At 42.9% G+C, this 21,233-nt stretch overlaps 1 protein-coding gene across 6 annotated transcripts in view; it reads right to left on the bottom strand.

Moving 5' to 3' along the window:
• Cemip (cell migration inducing hyaluronidase 1) overlaps positions 1–20,269 on the bottom strand; it is a 168,308-nt gene extending 148,039 nt beyond the window's left edge. For 2 of the 6 annotated variants that reach the window (XM_078051093.1, XM_078051096.1), the window contains exons 1-3: positions 19,997–20,269; positions 16,875–17,079; positions 15,144–15,248 (exon numbers count right to left, since the gene is read on the bottom strand). The gene's annotated coding sequence lies outside the window, so the exon portion shown is untranslated. Of the gene's footprint in view, positions 1–15,143; positions 15,249–16,874; positions 17,080–19,018; positions 19,544–19,996 lie in introns of those variants that run through there. The other 4 variants (XM_021722952.3, XM_040274389.2, XM_078051094.1 and 1 more) reach the window with 3 other exon arrangements.
• Positions 20,270–21,233: the final 964 nt, after the last annotated feature.

Here is a 21,233-nt window from a genome sequence, read left to right as displayed (position 1 = left end):
GAGGCTAGAGCCCTCACACATGGGATTAGTGCCCTAATAAAAGGACTCAGAGAACAATGCTTGCTCTATCTCCCCTCCCCTCTCTCTTTCCCTCTTTCCCCCTCCCTCCCTCTCTCTTTCATCTGCCAGAAAAATGGCAATCTGCAACCCAGAAGAGGGCCTCTGCCAAAGCCCAACCCTGATCTCAGGCTTCCAGCCTCCAGAACTGTGAGAAATAAATTTCTGTGGTTTATAGGCCATCCAATCTTAGACCATTACAGCAGCCTGAATGGACTGAAAGTGACTCTGATTAAAAAAAAAAAAAAATCCCAGTCCATTCTCACTATTGTTTTACAAAACCAAGGGTTGTTCTCACCATTGTACTAACAGAAAAGTTTAGGCATGAGAAAGCTAACCTGCTAGTCCAAGTTCACACTGCAAACTAGTGCCAAGATCTAGAACCTAGGTCCTCTGATTCCAATGCCAGTGTTATCTTGACCACATTCCAGAATGGACATCTGAGGATCCTTCCAGAACATATACCCAAACAGTAAATTTACTTCAGTCATTTAAAGATGCAGAGAAAAGCGGCAGGAACTGACCCAGAATTGTAGGAAAGTGATGTCACTGTTCTAGTCAACCCACACCCCATAGTCATTATTTTAAAAGTGATGAGACCATCCATAAAAGCTAGTGCTGGAGCAATGCCCCTGTCAACATCCGGGTGTGTGGGCAGATCCTCTGGGGGCTGCATTGCTGACATTGTGGGTAAGGGCTGGAGCCTCGGCTGGTAAGGCTGCCCACGCCTGGACGAAGGCAGAAGCATCAGTAAGGGAGAAAACGGCAACTGGCTTCCTTTGGGCTCTGGCCCTCCCCTGCAGGCATTGACAACTTATGCCAGGTTTTAGGGCATGCAGCCAAGATTCTGTGCACATGCTCCCTCCCTCTCGGGCACTCCCATTGTCACCCCAGGTCTTGCTGCACTCAGAGGATGGATGCCAACACTTCCTGAGGAGATTAGCTAACCATTCAGATGCCAGATGAGTCTAATACAAGTATCAGGCCATGTTGGCGGAGTTAGGCCCCATTCCTCTCATCATTCCCTCTTTTCCCAGATCAATGTCCTTTGAAACATGCCTTTGCAGCTTCTTCCATCAAAAGGCATAATCTAGCCAGGTATGGTGGTGCATGCCTATATTCCCAGCAACTTGGGATGGGGGATCACAAGTTCCAAGTCAGCCTGGGCAAACTTACTGAGACCCTGTCTCAAAAAAAGGGGCGGGGGGCTGGGGATCAATCAGCCTCAGCAAAATTGAGGTGCTAAACAACTCAGTGAGACTCTGTCTCTAAATAAAATATAAAAAAGGGCTGAGGATGTGGCTCAGTGTCTGAGTGCTCCTAAGTTCAATCCCTGATACAAAAAAAAAAAGGAAAAATCTTAATTTTCTCTTAAAAGGAACTAGTCTTGCTTCAGTAAAAAAAGAAAATAAAAAGATAAAGAAAGAAAGAAAAAACAACAACAACATTGAATTCAGCCATCTAGGCTTCAAGAGGTCATGCACCTTGTCCCTTTTTTTCTTACAGTATTTGTGAATGAAAACTTACCTAAACTTCTCACAGGACTGTAGCAGCCACATTGGGATCAAACCCACGCTGGTCTGTTGGCTGATGAGAAACACATGGTCTATTTACCCTCATCTCCTCAACAGATAGCCAACCAATGTGAAGCATGTGGGTGAGGCTAACCTCGACCAACCAGCTTCCAGCTGTCCTGCCAACTAAATGTAGACCCAGGAGCCAGCCAAGATCTCCCAAGCCTATTTGGATCAGCAAAACAGCTGGCTGATTCACAGACTAATAATCTGTATTGGTTGTTTAAGCCATCAGCCTGGTGTGCTTTGTTACAGAGCACTAACTTACTGATACACTGAAGAAGAGGGATTAGGGAACTCTCCACAGAAAAGGGGATACTTGATCAGGGTCAGGAAGAATGAACAGTAGTTTGCTAGATGATTGGGCAGAGAAAACAACATTTATAACAGCAAGATGACAAAAAGCAGCTTTATGTCAGTAGAACCATAAGTCCTGGTGTGTTGCTAGAAACTAAATTGGAAGAGAGAAGCAGCTGAACAAGACACTGAAGAGGCAGATGCTACCCAGCCATGCACCAGGCTGAACTGTTGCCTCATTTGTTCCCAAACCTCTGGACCAACAGTTTCACTTTATAAGAAGTTTTTGGAAAGGTATCAGAAGGGGTAAATTCAATCTTTCTTTCTCCTACATCAAGTACTAAAATAACTCTAATATAACCATAGATGGTGAAAATAACAATTATCACACACACACACACAAAAAAAAATTTAGAATGAATTTCTTCTTTAGCTCCATTATAAATTTTTTGAAAATATGGTTCATAGAAACCCTTCAAGAGTATGACCACAAGAATGGGGGTATAGCTCAGTGATAGAGCACTACCCACCATGGGTGAGGCCCTGGTTCTATCTCGAGTACAAAACGAAACAAAACAAGACCATGACATGTATTTGGTAAAATGAGGGAAAAGTTCCAAAATAATATGAAAGTCAGAGTTTTTATTCAAGAGAACTGCCAGAAGTTGAAAAGGAGTCCCTCAAGTAATGTCTGCCAGTGGAAAGACCTGGAAAGGCAGCCTCATCCAGTCACTAATATTCATTCATTTATTCATTTATGCATGTCACAAAGGGTGTAGGCATTGCTCTGTCAGCTCCTGAAATAAGCCCTGGGGCTCTATAAATGAATAAGATAGGAACCATGCTCTTTCCTCACTGCAGGCAGAAGAGAGAATGGGCTCCCACCACCATCACACACTCACATGGTCTTTAACAGCAGAGGCAATACAAGGACGGCCAGATGATTTCAGCCAATTCTCCCACAGGGGCTCTTAGCCAATTTCCTTACAGTATTTGTGAATGAAATCTTACCTAAACTTCTATCTCGTGGAAAAAACACACATAACACTCAAAATTGTGCGTTGGCTGCAGACTAGGCCTTGCCTAGTCTGGGCCACAGGTAGGAGCCCAGTGTGGTCTCTCCCAGAGAGAAACAGGTGAGACCCCTTAGAAAAGATCTACTCAGCTCTGCTCCCAGTCAGTGCTACACAGGGATGTCTGGATTTGGCGCTCAAGGCAGCCAGGGGCCCAGCGTGCCACCAGCCTAATCCTCACTTGACCAAATGTTCAGAGCAGAATGGCCGCAGAACTGGCCACATCTCTGCAGGGCCTCAGAGATGTAGCCAGGCCTGGTATGCTAAGATGCCATCTCTGAAGTTTGCCCAGATGGTCAGATCAAATGGCTGGCTGAATTCCTTCTGAGCTAACCTTATCACATTCCTGTTATCCTGCATACTGAGAACTGGATCAAATATACTTTTCCTGGCAGCACCAATCAGCAAATAAAGGAAATTATGCTTTGATAACAGGTTAGTAAGATGAAGGGGAAATGAACTTAAGGTTCCTCCTTACACCAAGAACTGAAATAAATTCCAGACATGTCAAGGACTTTAAAAATCACAGACCACCAGAAGATTTGTGAGTTGTCCATTAATAAAATAAATCAAATACACAAATGAGTGACAGAGTGAACTGCACAAAAGTATGTCACATATTTTAAGAAAACACTTTTAGTGGGAAAAATGGGAGAAAGAACTGCACAAATATATAAAGAGATTGTGTATATTGACAAAAAATATGAATTCCTCCTAAATAAGCATATCTGAAGAGAAAATTCCAAAAGGACAGAAAAATAACTAGTAAACAAGCACATAGCATAGTTTTCAACCTCACCAGTAATCAAGAAATACAAACTTAAATTATCAGCCATGATTTTTCACCTACTAAATAACTTTTCAGACTTTAATAATATGTTATGTGCATGTATATCACAATAAATCCCACTATCATGTATAATTACAATGCAGCAATAAAAGCCATAAAAATGTTAATAATATTGAGTGTTGGTGAAAACAATCTGTTATAAACCATTAGTGATAGTGATAATTTTAAAAAATCTTTGGAGATATATGAATGAAGATGTTCATGTACTTCCACTTAATTACATTCCCAGGAATCTTCTGTGTAAATCAGCTAAAATTGAGAGAAAACCTAAAAACAAAATGGTCATTTTTAATAGTAAATATTTTAAAAGGAATTTGATATACATCTAAAGTTTTCAAAATGATAGCTTTAAAAACTGAGGCTAGGGCTTGGGCTTGTGTTTCAGCAGTAGTGTACTTACCTAGCATGTGTGAGGCACCTGGTTCAATTCTCAGCACCACATAAAAATAAATAAAATAAAGATCTACCAACAACTAAAAAAATACATTTAAAAAAACATTGAAAGTAAAACTTAAAAGTGCTTATGTGCAAAGTAAAGTTATACCAATATTATATAAAAATATACAATAATACTATAAAAATATTCACTAAAATTTTTACCATTTTTAAAATGTGTCTGTTTTAAGTGGTCAAATTATAATATTTTTCCTTCCTGTATTTTCCAAATGATAAAGAAATATAGTTGCCAATGTTACATAATTGTAATCCCAGCAACACAGGAGGATCACAACTTCAAGGCCAGCCTCAGCAACTAACTGAGACCCTCAGTAACTTAGCCAGATCCTATCTCAAAATAAAAACTAAAAAGGGTTGGGGATGTAGGCCAGTGATAGAGTTCCATCCTTAGAACCAAACATAAAAAAAAAGAAAGAAATATGGTTATATGGTAATATGGCTTACACAACAGACAAATGTTATATGCACACACACATGCAACACACATATTATTTTTTCAAAAGTAGTGAAATGCTTCCCCTCCTAGTTACTACTCCTCCCTCCAAAAATCTTAGATCAGGTTGGTTCAATATAGTATCTAAAGGGCAACTCCGGACATCTATAGAATGAATGAATGAATACGCATTTCTTTCTATGCAGTGTCTTCACTCACTGGAGAGTGTTCAGCATTGCATACTAGTTGGTAGTGGTTTACACTCTGCTACAATAATAAAGAACCATGCTAAGTGCAGTAGTGCATGCCTATAATCCCAGCAGCTTGGAAGGCTGAGGTAGGAGGTTCGCAAGTTCAAAGCCAGTCTCAGTAACTTAGCAAGGTCCTGAGAAACTTTGTGAGAACCTGTCTCAAAATTAAAAAAATAATAATGATTTAAAAGATGTTTTAAAAAAGGGCTGGGAATGCTGCTGAGTGATTGGGCTCAATCACTGGTTTAAAAAAAAAAAAAGAAGGAAGAAAGAAAGAAAAGGGGTAGGGATGTGGTTCAGTGTTTAAGTGCCCCTGAGTTCATCCCTGGTACCAAAAAAGAAAGAAGGAAAAAAACCTCTGAGCTTCAGGTCTTTGCTTGTAGCTCTTTAATATACCGGTTCATCTGATCTCTCTTTGCCCAAAGTGCCCTCACTGATCAATGGACAATTCTTACTACACTTTATAAGGTTCAAATCAAGGGTCAATTTCCCCAAGAGTAAAGGAGTTCTCCTACTTTCCTGCCCCCTCTATGCCTTATGTGGACATAGAATCTATTGTTCTCATTTGTTCACATGACTGCACGTTCCACCCTCCCAGGTTGTAAAGTAGAAGCATTAATTACTAGGTTATATATCCTCCATGTCTGGGGTAGAGTGGTTGATGAATAAATGTCTGCTAAATAAATGTTCTAAGGAAATGCAATATCTCATGATTTTATTGATCTCCTTGACAGTGACTCAGAGCTTTCAAACCCTCTATAGCTTTTTCGGTAAACAGGTCAGACTGATAAATGCATGGGTGGCTTATCACACAGAGGGAGCACTAAGAGTGCTGTGAGAAGAGCATTTCATCCAGAATACCTGAAATAAGCTCATTCATTTCCTGGCAGACTCCTTTTGAACAGGTCTGGGGTTTCAAGTTCTCAATCAGAGCTCTCTATGATGAAAAATGGACCCACCAAGGATGTACATTAATGGCCCTGAGCCTCACCACAGCCCTATCCACTTACAAAGCACTCTATAGTTCTGAGTGTAACCAACAAAAAGAAGCTAATCCAAATCTGCTTACAACCCTTGTTAAGTAATGTTGTTTTAAAAGTTTGCATGGAAATAGGTGCCTCTTCGTGAAAAACATTTTTTAGAACAAACTGTAGCATCACAATAAAGGATTACAAAATGGATCATAGGCAATTTCATTACCTACTTTCAGAAAGAGATAATAACTAAACATCTCATAGCATTTTAAAAGAATATATATTTGTGTGCTGGGGATTGAACCCAGGGATACTCTACTACTGAACTACATCCCCAGCCTTTTACATTTTTTTTTTTTTGAGACAGTCTTCCTGAGTTGCCTAGCCTGGCCTAGAACTTGCAATCCTCCTGCTTCAGCCTCCCAAGTCTCTGGGATTATATGGGTTCACCACCACCATGCTCAGCTCCCCATCTCCAGCAGCCACCTGCAGCAAACTCCCCGCCTATTTTCCCTCCTGATGCCTTTTAACTTTGCTTCACATCACTGACCACAGTTTGAAATCCTTACAAGTGTGTTGCCATTTCTTCCTATCTCTCCCTCTAGACTCATGCTGCCCCCGCTAGCTACCTATAGCTATTAAATTGAAAACATGGCTAGTCCACATTGAGATGTTCTACAAATGGAAAATACATGATTTTGCAGATATGGTAAAAACACAGAGTAAGCTATCTCAATGTTTTTATATTAATCATGTGTTGAATTAAAAACATTTTTGATATACTAGGTTAAAATATACTGTTAAAATTAATTTTACTTGCTTCTTATTATTTTAATGGGGTGCTACAAAACTCAGAATCATCTAAGTGTCTCCCCTTGTATATCCATTGGACAGTGTACATCTGTTGTACACTATCATTTCTGTGAAGGAAGGATTCAGCTCGTTTTGTTCACTGCTGCACCTCCTAGAGTTCAGCACCCTCTGAAATATTATAACCTGACTACATCACATTGCAAAACAATTAAATAAATGAGAGAAGAGAAAGAAAAATAAATAAGGCAAGTAAAGGAAAAATTTCTTGCTGGAAAGATAGTCATATGGTTGTGGGTACACATTGAGTATTCCTTATCTGAAATGCTTGGGATTTTAAGCATTTTGGATTTTGGAATTTGTCATATTTTTGGAGTAATTGCAGACTTTACCAAGAGCATCCTGTAATATGAAAACTCAAAATCCAAAATGTTCCCCAATCCAAAATCTTCAGAGTATCATGTAGGTTCTCAAAAAGGTTTGGATTTTTGGAACATCTCAGATTTTGGATTTGGGGATTAAGAATGCTAAATCTGTGCTTTGGGTTTGTAAATTCATTTTATTTGATTGTAAGGTAGTAAGAGGGAGAAACTTTTGATGAGGCACAATTTGGAAGAGCAAGCTCAAACTAGGGTCCTCTCTAGAGGCCAAACAGAACTACTAGGCCACCTGTGGCTTAAGCAGAGAAAAGTGACAGCAAAAGAGGAAAGACAAACAAAGAAAGGGTCTCTGTCTCCAAGTTGTAGTTGTCCCATTTTTCAAGTCCCTCAAACCAGGAACACATTTGGTGACACTGTGATAAAATGATAAAAATCTTAAAGCTATTTTGACATAAGCATTCTACAAAAACTCTCAAGTTAATAATACTGTTAATAAAAAATAGAACTAGCATCCATTAAGGATTTGAGGCAGATACCCAATTACACATAATATTTATTTTTCATTTATTCCATTAATAAATATTTAGCCCTAAGTTTCCCCAACACAGATCTCATAGCCCACAAGCCTCACAAGAACCTTTGTCAAAACAGAAGCGTTCCCTGGACAAACTCATTTGGTAAGTTCTGTCTACCGAACACCCCTCTTGGAGATCCATGATGCACCCTGGTTTATAAAGGCATTCAGACTACCTTTGACGACGGAGACTAGTCAACTTGGTTTATCCCAAGTTTGCACAAACTTGTTTGACCTCAGAATATCCAATGGCAGCCCAAGGCAGTGGTGCTCCTGAGAAAGGCATTTTAGGAAATGCTTATCTAAGCTTGGTTTTTCAAAACCATAATTAGCAATAAATTGTTCAAATCTCACAGGTAATCCTACCTGTGGGAAACCCAGCAGTGATAAGCAGAGTTCCATGGGTCAGTGGTAAGAGCTGCCTTTCACTTTGAGTAAGATATGAACAGCTAATAGCAGAAGCCATGTAAGAGGCTGTGGACATATGTGATATCCATAATGACAAAACAAAAAGATGCAAAACAAAACAAAAAGAAACAAAAACTTTTCATGTTCACCTGCTGCTATGCATGCAGCTCTTAAAATGAACTCCATGCATGCATACTCTCTGTAGGACACTTAGTACCAGGGCACAGAGATCTTAGCAGATCTGTTGTTTATAATTTTTAAACATCATTTTCATCAGAGGTCAAAAAATTGCAAACTTTTTTCTCTATTCTATTTCCTATCGATGCCCCTGAGGTTCAACATCGTGGCTCAAGGATCTGGAATGTGAGGACTTGTTTTGGAAGCCCAGTGCTGCCTTTTGCTAGCTGTGTGACCTTAGGAACTGATACAAGCTCTTAGGTTCCTCATCTGTGAAAGTGAAATAAAAGAAATGGTACTCATCAAGAATGAATACATATAAAACAATTTGTTTTTTGGACTGGGGATTGAATCCAGGACTGCTCTACCACTGAACTACATCCCCAACCCTTTTTATTTTGAGACAAGCTCTTGCTAAGTTGCTGAGGTTGGTCTTGTGATCCTCCTTCCTCAGCCTCTGGAGTTGCTGGCATTACAGGTGTGTGCCACGATGCCCACCCTGAACTTTTACTGTGACTACTCCCTGCTATCCAAAGGTGAATCTCACATGAAAATTCTCTCCCTTTATCCCACGTTCCAACTCCATCTCTGCTGTAGTTCAGCCAAACAAAGTCAGTTAGAAATTTGTGCAAAAATTCATACAGAATTATGAAAAAATTAAAATATCAGTACAGTTTACAGAAAAAAAAACAGCAGAGGTCAGAAGATAAATATACCTGACCTCAGCTAAGACACTGGACACAGAAAACATGGATGCACTGTCCAAAGAGATATTGTGAAAAAAGGACTTGGGACACTGAACCCCAGAAATTGTTCCTCAAAAGTTTGGAGCTCTACCTGCAGAGGGAACACAGAGCTCAGGTTGGCAGTGACTCAGGTCTCAAAATCCAATGTTTCCAATTTAATGTTCTCCCTCTTGCCTTCTGCACTCTATGGCCCTGAAGAAATCAGCAATTCATCCCTGGCAAAGCAATTTTTCTCAATGCCCGAGATCTTAGCCAAGCTGAGCAGCTACATTCTCCACTAAGCCAGAGTGAGAACTGGAATTCTGAAATGCACTTCCTGCCAAGAATACCACCCTTGGGGAGGAAGGACACAAGCCCAACCCAAGCCACTTGCCAATAGGAACAATGGCTTAATGCCCATCTCTATCTCAGAATCACACCTCCCCTGTCAAAGCCATTTAAGTTAAAGGTTAAACTCCCTAACTCTACTTTAAGGACCATCTTCACTTGATGCAGTTTCATGATCTCATTTCCAGCCTAGGGAAACTCCTAGACTTTCTCCAGATATCTATCTTTGAGATTTTCTACATTTAATTCAGGCTGTTACTTTCTTCCTAACCCTCCCTTCTCTGGCCTGCAAAGATCACTTCCTCCATGAGGACCAGCAGAGCTGTTTGCCATCTCTTTACAGTGCTTCCACATTGCTTGGCTCACACCACAACTACAGCACAGACTGTAGGTGAACTGTCTGTCATCTTCCAACTAAACCGGGAGCTTCTCCAATGCAGGGAGACACAATGGAGCCATCTTCAGTTCAAGGTCTAGAAAGAATTAGTGGATCAATGATGGATGCACTGGGGTTAAATTACTATGAATTTACTACAAATTATCATATTCTCTTAAACGTGCTTTTTCAATTTAAGAATCAAGCAATAGCCAGGCACTGTGGTGCACACCCGTAATCCCAAAGATTCAGTAGGATGATCAGGAGATTGCAAGTTGGAGGCCAGCCTCAGCAACTCAGTAAGACCTTGTTCCAAAGTAAAAAGTAAAAAGGAATAGATGGGGTTCAATGGTAGGGAGCTCCTGGATTCAATTCTCAGAACAATAATAAAAAAAATCAAGCAGTATCAGTCATTATTATGAGTGCAGACTTTAGGATTCACACAGATCTGGATCCCAGTTTCATCTGTTCCATCTCAAATAAGTGACCTCAGGTAAGAGATACAAACTTACTAGATCCTCTCCACCTACGAGTTTGCTCAATGATTGTCAGGAGGATTAACTGAGGACGCATGCAAGGTAATGTGGGTCTGAATTTTGTTAAGTGCTCAATAAAAAGTAGACACTAATAATAAAAATGGGAGTGACCATAGGAGCACAGGAGTATGGATCACTCAGAAGCAGCCATGAGGCTCATTTGATTCCCAGAGGAGAATACACAAGAGTCAGCATCAAATTTATTTCCACTGAGAGATTTTCATGATTGGGTTCCTGGGACGCATATGCAGGATTCAATTTGCATGTTTAATAAATATTTGAGTACCTACTATGTGCCAGCCCTTGGAAATAAATAGAACACAGAAGAGCCTCTGCTTTAAGCCAAGTAAGAGTCTCACCCCCCGAATTAAGAAAGGGATGTTGGTTGTTGGTTGTGTTGGTACAGGGCTGGGATAGAAGCCATCCCCACTGAGGGAAACCACAGCCTCCTACACCAGTTTCCCAGATGGCCATCAAAAGGCCCTGCAGGAGCCAGACACACCATTCAAATTGTGACTATTCCTTCCTGTTCTTTTTGATCTTAGAGAGGTGATGTCCTCAAACAACCTCAACAGAGCAGAAGCTCAAGTTCATGCTTATGAAGCAAGATTCAGTAGAAACATCATCCTGTTCTGTATGTCAAAAATAGCTTTTTAGGCTTGGCACAGTAGTGCATGCCTGTAATCCCAACAACCGGGGAGGTTGAGGCAGGAGGATCACAAGTTTGAGGCCAGCCTCAGGAAGTCAGTGAGATCCTGTCTCAAACTAAAAATTAAAAAGGAATGGGGATGCAGCTCAGTGGTAGAGTGCCCCTAGGTTCATTGTTGTACACAAACAAAAACCTTATTTAAAGTAACAGTATATGTGGATGTTTAAAAGAAAAATGAACTTGACTACATGGTCATTTTCAGAAACTCCCAGAGTGTTTATGTGTTACTATTTGTAAGAACATTACCCAGTGATTTTAAGATTTAAAACAGACTTAAGCTCTTTCTCAGCCACCTGGAAAGCTTCTGAATATATATAACCCACAATTATGTGGTCAAAGGGAACTCAAAGATGCTTCAAAGCTGTGAACCAAGGAGACCCCTCTGAGATCACCCAGCCTTTGTATTTTTACAGTTGTTTAAGCAAAAAGAGATTCCTGTCTATGGAAGTCCCAAAGCCCAAATTCCACAACTGCTTTCTCTTTTACCACAAGAACTGAACTGAGAAATCTGATGGACTCTGGCTTCTTAAGAAGTCACAGACTCAAGTCAGTTTCAGTGGTATGGGCCTGTAATCCCAGCCATCCCAGAGGCTGAAGCAGGAGGATAGCAAATTAAAGGTCAGCCTCAGCAACTTAGGAAGACCCTGTCTCAAAGTAAAAAATGAAAAAAAAAAGACTGAGAATATGGCTCAGTGGTAAAGCATCCTTGAGTTTAATTCCCAGTACAAAAATAAAATTAATTATTCATATACATATATACACATATATAAAGTTAATATACACAAAATTATTTATATATACATATTTATATGGAGGTCAGTGTTATTGATTTTTCTTTTTGCCCTCAGTTTCCTTATGTCTAATAAAAGGCTGCAGAGTCACTCAGCCATGAGTCCAGGGTTCAGCTATGCACATGAGTTGGAGGGGCAGAGAGATAAGGGCACTCACTCATGGCTTAGCAATGTTGCTGAAAAACAACCTTTTGCTGAGTAACATGGAAATGGATCTGAAGCATATGGATTAAATTCCTCTGAAAATAAACATGATTTTCGAAGGGAAGGAAAGGAAAAGTACTTAGCCACTATGTTTGAGGTTTTCCTGAACCTAAACCTTTGGAAAATGAGCATAAGAGTAAATTACTCAGTGCCCGTAAAAGGCTTGCCATAAACCACCAGTTTGTTTAAATAAACATTTTTAATGGCTCACCCAAACTTTCTCCGCACTCCTTTTGGGGTTCATTTCTACTGTTCTTTACAAGAAGGAGAACAGTTTTGTACACCCACAGGGATGGAGGCTTCAAGACCAAACTGGAAATAGGTGTCCCTACCACACAGAATGAACAAGTGTTCTCTGAAGAAGACAGAAGATGCTTTGGACTAGAAGCAGACAGAAGCAAAGGTACCACCCTGCACCCCTCTGTAGCCCCAGGAATCAGTTTCCTCATGCCCCACCTGAAGACACCACTGGGCCCCTCAAGGGAAGGTGAATCCAAAGGAAGTAGAAATGGTGACAGCACAGGCAGTAACCACTGCATCCAGGTCTACAGCTCAGGCCTGCTGCCAGCTAGAACTCAGGTTCATAGGGACTGTGGTCACCTATGTCAAGAGGTTCAGGCAATACAGGAGCCAACCAAAGCCTGGCCCTGAGCAAAGACTTAGGAAGAAGGGAGAGGCTGAATCCCTGTGGTTGAGAGTCTGTCTTCAGTAGGGCGTATGATGTGGAGCAATGGAAAGGCCTCTGGACAGGGGGTCAGTTGCCCCTGAAGAGTAAAGCTGCTGATTTCCACACTCCAGGCTTCCCTGACACCACACAGCACAGCAGGTTGATGGAAGGAAAGCCATCTTCCAGGTGCCCTTCCCTCTATCAAGTTTCCTCACATAACCAGTATAATACTGGTTCTTCCAGAAGACTGTCTGAACTGAACAAGATTTTATCATTTTCAATAATTTATATGATTATTTTGTAGTGGTTCCTTGGATCACTTTTGAAGGACTTACGACCACCTATCAGTGAGGAGTGAGTTATCTTGGTGTTGTCCCACTAAGGATATTAATTTCCTCCTTATGAGAGGCACACAGTTCCTCTTTTTCTTTCTTTGTGGTGCTGGGGATCAAAGCCAGAACCTCAATGCTATACAAGCATGCTACCACTGAACCACACTGCCAGCCCTATAGGAGGCACACAGAAGGTACAGCTGTGGATTGGAGCATTCTGCTCATTCAGGGACTCCTGGAGCTCTTTTTTGTTTTGTTTTGTTTTGTTTTTAATGCAGGTAGAGCCCAGGGCCTCATGCATGCTTGTCAACCACTGTACTACTGAACATCCCCAGGCCCATCTGACCTTTCAAATCCCACTTTCAAAACCATTTTGCATTCAAATTGCCTTCTTTACATTGTTGAAAATAGATGCATAATCCTGATTGTGATTTCTTGACTTTCACATCCCAGATATAATATTTTTCCCTTTCCAGTTTTTATAGAATATGAAAAGTCTAGAAGGTTTAAGGTTGATTGGCAAGGTTGAAAGTAAAAAGCCTATTTTTACAAGACACTCATAGCTCCATCTGCCCATGGTCAGCTATAACTTGAGTTTTCTGGACTAGCACCTGTTATTTAGTCTTTCTCATTGGTAGTCCTTGTACCCTGTATTTGTTCCATTGTCACATACATGGTAAACTCCACTCCAACTTTCATTTCTTTGAAAATTGTTGATACAAAAACCCTACAAGATATTGGAATATTGAAAAGACATAGCAAGATAGACTATAATAAAACTAAGAGAACACTATTAATATGAATGCAAAGGCAAAACAAAATGATCTGCAACAAAGTTTTTTCCAACTTCTTGCCTAGGAGCCCTCAGAGCTCCATGGAACCCCTTGGGAGGCCTCAAGACAAAAATCCAGCCCCAATACCAACCACCGACATTTTTTATTTGGTTTATAAACTGGATTTAGTCAGTTTTGTTGAAATAAAGCATTTTAAAGTTAAAGTCATTTTAAACCACTGGTGTCGGAGACTAAAAGCCCCAAAGATTGACAGCTGCTCAGAAGGACTCATTGTTCAACACCATGTAGCCTAAGGACAGTACGGGGAAGGGACCTGAGCCAGTTAAGGAGCTTCATGTACCTAAGAAGTTGTGAGAGATGAAGCAGCTAGGCCTGTCTGAGCTTCTAGATTTTTCCCTGTGCCCTCTGCTTTGTGGAATGTCTCCAAACTCCATTTTCCAAATTCCACCTTTGCCTAAGCTAAAAACTGCCGAGAACTCCTGTTGACCCTCTGAGATTCACCTCTTCCCGCTTCTCAGTGAACTTTCCTCTGATTTAACGTCCTTCATCTCCTAGTAGGTAATCTGACTTCTACCCTTGTGACCCATCTGTCCTGGTCCCCATCACACTGCAGGGAAACTCCTATCTTCCATATCTATCTCTCCCACTAGACTGTTAGCTCCTTGAGATTGAGGACCATGTTTTCAACTCTGCCTTCCAAGTGGCTAATTCAGGGCCTGCCATAAAGAAGATAATCAAAAATGTGTACTCTATTTTGTTTTGGTTTCCATATATGGTGGTAAATAACAATGAATTGCAAACCTGCATCTTGGGCTCACGGAATGTATTTGCAATGGCCAGTTTATCCACCCAACAATGCTGCAGGGAAGGAAGCTGAAGAACAAAACTGGGCTTTAAATTTCATTTTCAGGTTAAAAAAAAAAAGGGATCTTTTTTGACTCAAGAAAAGTTGTTTAAATGTAAACATGCATTCTCAGTGTCTGGGACCAAAGTTTGATGAAATTCCCAAGTGATCTCTTAATACCACCAAAATTACATTCAAATGCCTCTGCCAGGCAAAGATAAATTGCCATTTGCACAATGGTCTTGCACTTAAAAGTAACTTCATCCAGAAAGCTTTGCAAATTTATTATGACAAGGAAAGGAGGAAACTTAAAGAAGTTCAAGATATTTAGTCTGCCGATAAGGCAGCTTAGGAGTGACAATGATTATTTCCAAGAATTTGAAGGGTCAATAAAAGGTCACCAGGAGAGCAAAGGACAGCTGGACTCCATGACTTGGACATCAGAAATTGACTTAAATGACACCAAAATGAGTTAGAAAGTCAATGATGATGTAGGCACTCACCACTTGAAGGGAACTCAGGGCCAGAAGCAATCACCTGGGAGCTTGTTAAAAATGCAGATCCTCTCCCAGCCACTCAGGAGGTTTTTGGGGCAACTTAGCAAGACCCTGTCTCAAAATAAAAAATGAAAAGTGCTGAGAGTACAGCTCAGTGTAGAATCCCTGGATTCAATCCCCAGTACTGAATAAAGATGGAGACTCTCTGTGCCAGAACCACCAGCCTGTGGACCTTGCTTCCCTGTAACACAAAATGCTTAACAGCTAAGCTCTTTAACAGACAGCCAAGAGAAAGAAATACAGAGGGTTTTCAAAAACAGTTATCTGGTCCAAGCACTTTAAACTCAAGTTGTATCTAAACTCATGATACAGCTGCCCTTGCAAAAGATTCAAAGATAATGCCTCAGCAATTCCTCAATACAAGGAGCCAGGCTGTCCAGAGCTGGGGAGAGGGAACTTTGCTCTGCACAGGTGCCTTTATGCCTTTGCTTTCCAAGGCTCACTCACCTGCAGGGGTGGAAAGAGAAGAATGTATTCAGATTTCTGGAGCCAAGCAGAGTCTAGAGGAGCCAAGCTGAGCCTAGAAATGGGTCCTGGAAAAATAACAGGGATGGGGAGGAGCAAGAGCTCCTCTCCTGCTGGGTGGGTATGTGTATTTCTTGGCAGTAAGGGAACTAAGCAGGCAGTGAATGTATATTTGATGACATTTCTCTGCAAGCAGCCTGCCATCCAAAGAAACAAGCTTGAACAAAGCCTGACATCAGAGCAAACAGGGGGGAAAAAAGGACCAGGGACCCTATCAGAGAGGCTAGAATGGCACTGAAGGAAGTGGCTGAACAAGAAGGTACAGAGATTAATAAAAGTCACCATGATAACCATCATCCTACCCAAATTTGCAAAGTGAGCAGGAAGGAGGCTCAGACCCCGCGGAGCTGCTAGCAAAATAACAGAAGGAAAAGTAGCACTGAGAAGTCTCCTCCAGTACCCATGGCCACTGTTTCTCCTTCTGACCCAAGCAGATACAAGAGAGTAAAAATTAGGTCCTTTCACATTCAGTGTCCAAAGGAAACTGAAACATAGCCTAGTGCTGGGCACACAGAATACTTCTAAAATGCCATTGATTATAGATATATTTTAAAGATATTTGTGCATTTTTTGAACATAGTTCTCTTCCTCTCTCCTAACCTAAAAACTATTTGATAGGGACCCTATCTTCATTCTATTTTCACATAACCATGGGGGAAGGGGGACAGCAAATGCATTACCCAAGTAAGATCAAACATCTGGATATTTGCCACCGTGAACAAAGATATATGTAATATGTGCAGCCTGGACTTTTTATGGATATTGAATCTTGTGGATGCAGCCCACAAATATAACTTTTTCCCCTTTAGGAACCCACCTTACATACTTGAGTTTCTCTTTTAAGCTATAACTACAAATGCATTTAATCCATCAAATGATACTGCAGAGTTACTAATGGAGGTCATTGAAGTAGCAGGCTTCAAAGGAGGCTAATGAGAGTCACTAAACTCACCTTTCCCATCCCACTGGCCTTTATCACTAAATGCCACTGTTGCCATTTGATCTATCTGTCTCTGGGGACTCAGACACTGCTGCAACAGACAAGCTGCCATAGAACCAACGAAAAGCTCCTTACCTCCACTCATGCCACTTCCCCCATCCCTCAGGGGTTCTGCTGATCAAGACTAATCCATAGTTCAATAGTTTTCTTACCATAAAGTCATGAGTATGCTGCGAACTGGAATCTGCATGGGAGTCCACAAAAGAGAGCCTGGACTTCAAGGTCAGCCAGGGGAAAATGTCCTTCTGCTCTAGTCATATCACCAGTGGATGAAAGTCTCAGAAAGGCTCCCAGTGTCCATAGACTATTCCTGAGCTTTATTCCTTTCAGATGGAGGAAGCTAAGATTCCTTTTGATCTATTAAGGGAGAAAAAAGAAGGAAAATCTAAGGGCACCAAAACGTGAAACTGGCATGTGTGCATACACACACACACACACACACACACACACACAGAGTTTTAGGGTAAAGAAATATGAGTGGAAAATTGAGTACTTTACAACTTCATTATCCAAATTTCTGTAATGTGTCAGAAATGGGACCTTTTAAATTCAGCTGGGACTAAAAAAAAAGTGTGAACAAGTGTCTTGGCCAGGATCTCACACTCAAGCCAGTCTCTGACATGAAGAAATAAGCCTCTTGCATAACAATTACCACTCATGGCCTCCTTGACCAGGCCTGACAACACAGCTAGTCTACACTCAGCCTGGAGCAACCCAGGAACTGGGTTTGGGGACCCTTCCTCCAATATCAAGAAAGACAATAAGAACTCTTATAAGATCTTGAATTCTTATGAGAGAAAAATTAGGAAGAATTAATTATCTGAAACAGAGGACTGTGAACATCTTTTGAAAATGACTTTTATCTTTCCTCTAAAGTGGAATAAGTGTCACATTAAAAAAGTCTTCCATCTATCTTTAAATATGAATGTTTTGGGCACTGCTATCAATGTCAGCTCTTTCATCAATTCCATCAACGAGATCTTGAATGTGAAAATAGAGTGAAGATAGGGTCCCTATCAAATAGTTATTAGGTTAGGAGAGAGTACAGAGAACATAGTTCAAAAAATGCACAAATATATTTAAAATATATCTATAATCAATAGCATTTTAGAAGTATTCTCTGTGCCCAAGACTAGGCTAAAAGCTTAACTGTGTCATTTAAGTCTCATAACAATCCTGAAAGGTAGAGTGTATCATTCCCAGTTTACAGATGAGGAAACAGCAACAAAAACTGTAACTGACTTTCCAAAAGTCACAGACATTGTCTCAAAACAAAAAGACTTGTCTTATTATTTTTACCCCTGTCGGTCTTCATTCATCACATGTTCTTATAATTGTAAAATAAAGGGAAATACACACCTCTGTGTAGATAGTGATAACAAAAATAAAAACCCCATAGAGTGTCATTTCTTACTGGAGGAGAGAGATGTTTAATTTGGTGTACAGATTAACTCCCACAGGTTTTCTCTTCCTGTTTCCAAGTAACCAACTTGAACATTCATCTACTGGGCTACCGAGGAGCCTTTGAAAGCTGCTTCATTATCCCTTTGGAGGAAACTATTAGGATCACAAAATAGCATAGTTGCCTTGGCAAACGCATTCAAATGCATTTTTTGTACATTTGTTCTATTTGAATTCTTCTCTATCCTAGCATTAATTGTGAAACTCATATATTCTCCCAAAATTATGTTTATTAAATAATTTAAAAATAGAACACACGACCTTATGTCCTACATAGAAAGCCGTTTGAGTTCATTCTGGCATTATCTCACTGCCTTTGTCAGATACTCAAGGGTCACACATTCATAACACCTCTGAAGGGTCCCCGTGTTGTCCCAGAGAAGCCAAGGAAGCCCCAGGCGACACGGAGACGTCCTACAGAGGCAGCTGCAGGCTCAGCTAGGAACTGGTCACAAACCACAAACTGCGGTAGGGTAAGCGACCTCCTGAGCAGTCTGTGCCTCCTGGGGATAGAACACCAAGGGTCCCCGCTTACTGTCAGTTCCTTTCTTCTTTGCAGAGCCCCAATACCTTGGATCTGACAGGAAAGCGGGTGACTTCCCGGGAGACCCAGGGCCACAGACCCCGAGTGGAGGAAGTGGCTGGGAGCTGTCCATGGTGGCGCCGCGCCTGGGCACGCAGCGCCGCCGGCTCCCCGCCCCCGGGCGCGCCTGGAATCCCTATCCAGACCGCGGAGACTGAGGGACCCGCTCCCGGGCTCACCGTCTCCGGGATGGGGCTGCAGCCAGGCACTGGCTCACACATCAAAAGGTTAGTTTTGAAAGGGAGTTCTTACCTGTGGACAGGGTTGGCTGCTCGGAGCAGGACTCAGAACCTCAAACCCGGCTGCTGGCTGCACGCCTGGGATGGCCATGGTTTCCGACCCTCGGGGAACGGCGGCGGTTGCTGAGAGCGAGTCTGCGGCTGAGGGACCCGGGCGCAGTGCGCTCCATTCTCATGAGCTTATGCATCCCATGGGGTCCATTCCAGAATGTCACTGGCCCTCGGTTCCAAAGCGGAGAGCTGGAGACCTGACCACGACCTTTCCAGGATCCTGTCTTTCCTCTCAACCTAATGCAACCAATCTCGCAGCGGACCGGTGTCCCTTGCCAAGGACCAGCAAATCTTCCAGCGCTGCCAGTTTAGCATCTCAGTCTAAATATCAGCAGGGGGCCTCGGTCATCTAACATCCAATTGCCTCTGCCCGCCCCGCTCTAGCTTGTCTCTGGGTGCCTAACGTTGTCTTGAGAGGCTGGAGGAGACGATGGGAAACCAGAGTGAAGACCGTGCTGAGCCAGAAGCAGCAGGGCGAAGACCTGTTGCTAGGCGCACGCCCACTAGTGCACAGTCTGAGCTGGCTCCCTAATGGCTGGGCTCTGTCCGAGTCCTGGTCCCTCAAGACAGTCCCTCTTTGGCGAGATACTGTCCGGGGCTCTAGTCTCCCTTGACATTCAGAAAGGGGGAAATCTACCGAAAGCAGATATCTGTTTCCCGCTGAATGTGCTCTGGGGACACCAGCGCCCCCTGACACCTGCCGCTTGTAAAGAATCACAGATCGTAGAGATATCCCACAGAGGACAGAGACAGGGGCGTGTGCCTATCAACAGACGCATGGACAGACAGAGGCAGACTACACAGCACAGGGACAAACAGAAGCCGAGGGCGGTAAACACTTCCCCTAAGCCTGGCAGAGGCGTGAGACCTGGGTTCTTCCCTCCCCTCCGAGGCTGGGGTCGGCCGAGAAGCCATGGAGACCCCGGCCGGGCCCTCTTACCTCCGGGTCGGTGACTGAGATTGCCACGCCTCGCCGGCCAGGAGCGCAACAGCCCGGACGTTCGTTCGCTGACCACTGGGCGCCGAGAGCTCCTGTAGCGTTGGCAAGCAGGGAAGTCTGGGAAGTCGCGGTTCAGATCTAAGCCCACTCAACCTGGCTAGCTCCCGGTGCCCGGCCACTGCACCCGCGCGCCGCTTTGCGCACACAGCTTCGCCCGCTTGCACGGAGCCAGGATCTGCTAGCGCTCACTCGCAGTCTCCAGACCCAGCGGCCGCTTTTATAGCCGCTTTTATAGGCTGACTCCTCCCCCCCACCCCAGCCCCTGCGCCCGCGCGGCACCGAAGCTCCCCCCTGCCTCGGAAGAGGCGTCCTCCCCCCTGCAGAAGTGGGGCGGGGGCCCTGCGCCCTGGCCGGGGCCGGGCGGGCTCTGGCGGCGGCTCCCGGAGACACAGACCCGAGCCCCAGAGCCTGGTGCGCGAGACCCGCAGCAGCCGCCGGGCGAGGGCGCTGGAGCCCGGGACAAGGTGGAGCGCCGGGAGCACGCCCGGCCTGGAGGGCTGGGGTAGCCTGCTCAGGCATGAACCCCGGTTTTCACCCACGATTTTCCCAAAGAACAGGCTCGGAGAAAGGAGAAAAGCCTTTGTATGTATGCCACAGAATCGCCGGGATTCCGGGCTGCGAAGTCTCAGAATCTACACTCCCCCCCCCCTCGCCCAGTAACTCATGAGAAAAAAAGTGGACATAAAGATTCTGGTCTTTGTCTTAGCAATTCCTCCAAGAGAAAAATGTGTGGGCTTTCAACTAGAGACCTTGGTTTGAAACTGGATTTAGACATGCCAGTCATGTAACCATAGGGCAAGGGTCTTAACCCCTCTGAGCCTCAGTTTCTACACCAGAAAAATGGGTTCTCACAAGACTAGTGAGAGGATTTAAATGACATCAAGGAATTATGAGTTCCAGGCACTTAACAGGTGCTCAGTAAGTTAGAGTGCTTCCCATTTGGGCAGGAGGGCTCTGCACTTCTTGGACTGGACAGGCCAAATTTCTCAAGGATCAAAGCAAGAAGGTGATCAGTGAGATATTCTCCTGCCCACGAAAATAGTACTAATGGAAAGAGCCCATGACAACAATTCCCCAGGAAATCTGGAATCCCCTCTTAATTCTGCCATTAACTTGCTATGTGACCTTGGGCCAGCTACTTCCTCTCTCTGGATCTCAGGATGGTTTGGAGGTTTAT

The sequence above is a fragment of the Ictidomys tridecemlineatus genome, chromosome 5, assembly GCF_052094955.1.
Source record: "Ictidomys tridecemlineatus isolate mIctTri1 chromosome 5, mIctTri1.hap1, whole genome shotgun sequence".
Classification (NCBI taxonomy): domain Eukaryota; kingdom Metazoa; phylum Chordata; class Mammalia; order Rodentia; family Sciuridae; genus Ictidomys; species Ictidomys tridecemlineatus.
This window is presented reverse-complemented; position numbering and strand designations above follow the sequence as displayed.